The following is a 6000-nucleotide window of genomic DNA, read 5'->3' on the forward strand; positions in this document are numbered from 1 at the left end:
CCACTATAATTTTTACTGTATTATAATGCTTTTTTGTAACATATTAGTTTGATCAGTGCACCAAGGAAAATAAATTTTGTATTGGAAGTGTCTGTATGGGTTTTCTATTGCTACTATAACACATTACAAGAGATATTGTGGCTTAAAACACAAATTTATTTTCTTACGGTTCTAGAGGTGGGAAGTCTGCTGTGGGTCTCACTTGGCCAAAATCAAGGTGTGAGCAGGGTGGTATTGCTTTAAGAGAATCCATTTCCTTGCCTTTTTAAGTGTCTAGAGGCTTCCCACAAATTGCCTAATGGCCCTTTCCATCTTAAAAGCCAGCAATAGCAGTTTAAGTCCTTTCACATCAAAACACTCCAGTCTCTGCTTCTGTGCTCACATTTTCCTCTTCTCCTCTTTCATTTTTAAAGACTGTTGTGATTCCTTTGAGCCCTGTGAGAGATAATCTATGAAAATCTCTCTATTTGTAAGGTGAGCTAATTATTAATCTTAAATCCATCTGCAACATTAATTCCCCATTGCTGCATACCCAAACGTATTCACAGGCTTTGAGGATTAGGACTTGAAAATATCTGAGAAGTTTTATTCTTCCATGTCAAAGGAGACAATTCTTGAAATGGGCCTCAGAGATGGACGGACAGTTATCAGGGAATGGTGGGCTGTCCAGAAGCTAGTTTCATTGGTCTCTGCCACGCTTGCCATACTGGCTCGTCTTCCAGCCTTCTAAATTTTCTCTATCACTTTAGGCTTACATCCTTCTACTGTACCTTCTAAATATAGGAAATTTGCAAGACTCAATTTCAGGCTTTATATTAAGCTACATCTTTTCAGAAGGTCTTCCTACACGCTTATCCAGCAAGCCATCAAATTCTATTTATACTACTTCTCATTGCTACCAATTTCTTTTTTCAACCCCCTGAATTTAATTTCTCTACAGTTATTGGTGGGAAAAATTAATATTTTTACTTGTATATGTGGAAAGACAGAGAGATAATTGCTTTGGTGACTTCACATAACCTACAGCAACAAGACATATCTGTGAATAGAGTTTAGTTCTTCAACTTTCAATTCATGTTTCCTGCAAAGCATAACTCAACAAAAAAGAAAAAATATTATATGCATTAAACATTTTTCTTTGACTTGAAATAAGTTTTTCTTTCCAACATCAACATCTTCACCACAGGATATTCTGTGAACTGAAAAAGAAAGACTCTGTACTGAAGCTGTGTTATGCTAACACTTCAGCTGGCATAGTAACTTCTTGCTGAAGAGCTATTTAACTCGAACAGAACCTGAGAAGTTACAATAGCAGGAAGGTTTTATGTAACTCTCATTTTTCTATTAATGAAAGCTTTACTACCTTTAAGATCTGAAAAGGCAAAACCTCTGCCATTAAAAAAAACCACAGTTCTCTGGAAGACATTTTCACAAGTAGTTCGCAAATACTGCACTGGCTACTGGCTTTTATATGTAAGTTATGAGGCCACAGAAGAGGTGCACTGATGAGATCAAAGAATTGACATACTGTATAATTTAGACATAGATAGACTATGAAAGAAATGTATGAATTGATCAAAATATATACTTTTCTCTTATATGTTGAAGTTTATCCTGAAGAGAGTTAAAATTTTCAATAAAGAATATAAGATTGATACAAAATGGCTAATATTTTAGTTATAATTAAACAAATATAATAATTTTCTTGCTAATGAAGATGATTAAAGCTTTAGCATTTTTAAAACATGAAACCCCTATATAGCTTGCTATTGACTTTGAAAGGATCTTCTCAGTGCTTCACTTGGCCTCTGAAAAGAGATGAGGAGGGCCTTTGTTTTTTACCCTGAAGGAACTCACAGTAGTTTTTAAGGGTTGCATTTTAGAGCAGAAATTATCATGCTCCTATGTATATGTAAGTAAGACTAATATCATAGTAATTTTTATTTACTATGTATGTAGGCAACAGTTGGACAGTGAAGAAGGCTAATAGGGAATAAATTAATTCATTTAGAGGAGAGGTCCACAGATACCCTGGACACCAGCATGACAAACAAATGTGTCACAGCAAATTAAGCCTGAAACATCCCTGGAGGCAAAAATGACAAAACTGAAGGTGTTTTACCTCGGGCACATCATGAAAAGCAGGATTCTTTGGAAAAGACAATAATGCTGGGGAAAAAAATGAAGCAGCAGATAAACAGTAAAACAAAATATGAGATGGATTGATTCCATAAAAGAAGTCATAAGCATGAGTCTACAGATATATCATAGTATTTTATTATAATTTCTTTTACTTTAAAAATATTCTTTGGATATAAAAATATTATTTGGATGTAAAAATAGGTTAAGATTGTTCATTTACAGAGAAAAGCAATAGTAGATTAGACCAGTTTTTGAGCCTTTCCATAATTCTGTCTCAGAGTTAACCTTTCGATGTATTTTTAAAAGTTTAGGGAAATTCATCAAGCATTCTTAGATTTATTAATGAGTTAAGGATTTATCAGACTTAATTCACTTAATCCATGGAATTATGGCTGGAGTAAATAGGTATTGCAAGCTCTCCATCTGGTCCATATTCATCCTGAGATTAATGTTTAATGTTCTTTAGATTTGGTTATAACCTCATCACTAGGATGTTGTTTATAAAACCCAACCAAGTGAAACCAAACAAAAAAATCATCTAACCAAAAACGTTACCTCATAATGTAATGACTTCTACTTCATATCCACATAGCAATAAATTAATGGTGTATTAGACTATGAAAAGGATTTAAAAGCCTGACTATACAGAAGTAATAAAGACCTGTGTTCTAGTAACCGACTCTCTAACCATATGTACTATTGTATGGTGTTCCCTTGTTAAAAGAAATTTTAAAAGACTAGAAATATTTATAACAATGTAATAAAGATCTAATGACACAAAATCTCTAACTATACTAAAATATCTCTAGATCTCTCACATTTCTGTGCCTCCAACACTAAACGTTTCTACATATACATTTATAACGGTATAAACTATAGAATTATATTTGTAGTGCAAATGTTAGGAAATCTCTTACTTCGTGATTTGTCATGTATTAGATGCCAATGACTTGTCTTTTTACAATATAGTTTATTTTAATTAAATAAAAATATCCATAGTTTTAGCACAAAAGTTACCCATAGAAACAAAGGTCTTTTAAACTTTTAGGTCATGGTTTTTAATTTATCCTAAAGTATTGGGGCAACTTTATGATACTAGATGTACTAGATGATACCCAAATGTCATAAAAGAGTTGATGTATTTCCCTAAGCACTTGAAAGAGTACCTCACTTTGATACTGAGAAAAATCTGACATTTTATATTCAATCAATTACAGCAAAGTGTACTCTATATATTTGTTGCTTATTTTGTTAAATATTCTTAGACTAATATTTAGATCCCAAAAGTATAAGTGGCATCCAATGGAAATAATTAAACTACCTAACCTAAAGGATTTAAACATTTAACGAGTAATTAATTAGAGAGATGGTTGGTCTATACCATTTCACGTCATCAAGTACGTTTAACTTCTTGGTATGCTCCAAATTAGGCAGGTGGGTCATGAATATCAGAATGATATTTGAAATTTGGTCTAGACACTGTTATGATTTTTTTCAGTTTTCTTTGTAAAGCTGTTAATAATTATTTTTTGTCAGAATGTGTTTTCTAACCATTGTCTCTGTAATAATTGTCCTCAAAATTATTTTTATTTTCCTGAAAAGGTTTTGACGTGTACTTCACAACCATTTGAGAATAACTTAACTATGACATTTTTCCTCAGGAAATGGGAAATAATAATTTTAATACTACAATGAGAAGAAATAATGATTCCAGGGCACCAACCAGCAAGCTAAGCATCACTATAAACTTACCACAGGGTGAAGTTCATTAAGTGGATGTCTTATGAAAAATTTTGGCAGAATTACTCTGAAGCATTTTTAACAGGAGAAAAAACACCCACTTGTTAATTTCCTAGTCATCAAAGGGCCATATTAAAAAGATTTTTTGTAGTTGATTGACTTTTCAAGATTATGATATCACCCATCAAATATCAAAACCTTTGATACACAGACTGAAAAATAATTTAGTAGCTTTCATTGTTACATTTGTAATGGGTTCCTGGAAAGTAACTGAATGTCCTTGGCACTGTACTAAGGTTAGTTTCTTCTGCTTTCAGCATTTTGCTAAATACTGTTTTTACCTTAATGGGCATGCAGTCATAAACAGTACCAAGGAGTGGTGAAATAAGGATTGCAACATATGAGCTATTTGGTCTTATTTGCAATAAGAATTCAAAAAATGTGTCATTCATGATTAGAATGAATACTTTTTTTTGCTTTTTATGTGTTTACCTAATTGAATGCAGTTGTGTTAAAAATTAGAATGGAATAGTTTAGGAGCAAAAACATTTTCTGGTTATGACTAATAATTGATTTTGCCTGAAACTAAATTTTTGGATTTGAAATATAGTAAATTGTAAAATTCCAGTTTATTATTTCTTCATAGAAGTATATCTTTATTTTAATATTAAAAATTATTACAATTGAATCTTGGAATTTTAACACTTTAAAGCCATAAATGCATTATGTTTCATAATCTAGGGTTTCATATATGAATCTACTATAATTCTTTAGTATATACAAATACACAGTGAAAAGACAAGCTTCTTATGATGGAAATACAATTTTTCATTATTATTGAGAAACAACATAAAATGTGAAAATATATCAAATTCAATTTTCAATATATCAATATTTTAGAAAAATACTATTAAGTATTTTAATCATGTGCATTTATAGCCATAAGCTTGATTTTAATAGAGACACAAATTGTCTCAGATGGGGTTTGGAAGTTAATATTTAAGAAAATGCTTACACAACCTGTACTAGGTTATTCAAATATTTCCTAAGCCAGGTATTAATAAATTAAAATGAAGGTTTTATACTAAATAGGAGTGTTCATGCCTTAAAGCCTATCTTCCATGTCCCTCATGTCTGTCACATAGGATCTTTATAAATACTTAGTAAATGAATGGATGAAATCACTTGTATGTGATTTCATCTAAAGAGAAAAGAAGGCAATCCCTTGACTTTGGTGAAGTGGCATCCAGGATTGACAGCTGCATACCAGATATACGAAGGTAAACTAGCTCAGTTTGGAACAGGTTAAGTCATTTGTAAACAAAGAAAGTGAAGAATTCAATATCCATCAACCTAATGAAAGTCGATGGAATTATCACTCTTATGAATGATGATGTCTATCTGAAATTGAACCACATGAGAGTAAACAGGTATGTTCCTAACCTAATGGTTAAACTAAGTCCTAGTGTCTTTTGTTATTCAATATCCAAGCAAGAGACTTCTGTAGTCTCTAGCACAGAAGAGAATACAAATTTGCCAAACAGAAGGAATTAGCCTGTATTTGCATATATTCTTATATATAGGTAGAATTATCCCTAGAAGGATACTAAAAACCCAGAGAAGTCCACTTGTCTTTGTACAGGTAAACTTCATGGTTGGATATTAAACAGAATTTTAATTACCACTATTTACTTTTTTATTTCTTTTAAATTGTGTACACCGCAAATGTATTTTCTATTCAAAATATAAATAGAACGAATACATTTTCTAAGACAAAAATGACTAAAAAAGTTAATTATGTTTTGATATGAAGCAGTCTTTAAGAAACATTTTTAAAAGGCAAAAGAAAGTTTCAGCAGAGTATGTATAGTTAGCCACCATTTTGTTAAGAAAAATACACATTCACATACATACAAATATATGCATCAATACAAATATGTATGCATACATATGCACATGCAAATATATATATATGTACATGAACATACATGTGTGTTTCTTATTCTTATAAGATCTTTAGAATGTTTTTTAAAAATCTGGCAGGATCAGTCACCTCTGTGGAAGAGAATGCATGCACATGTGCTGAAGATGGAAGCGGCACACTTTTCAATATAAACC

Source organism: Furipterus horrens, unplaced genomic scaffold, assembly GCF_987537825.1.
Source record: "Furipterus horrens unplaced genomic scaffold, mFurHor1.1.pri manual_scaffold_5, whole genome shotgun sequence".
Classification (NCBI taxonomy): domain Eukaryota; kingdom Metazoa; phylum Chordata; class Mammalia; order Chiroptera; family Furipteridae; genus Furipterus; species Furipterus horrens.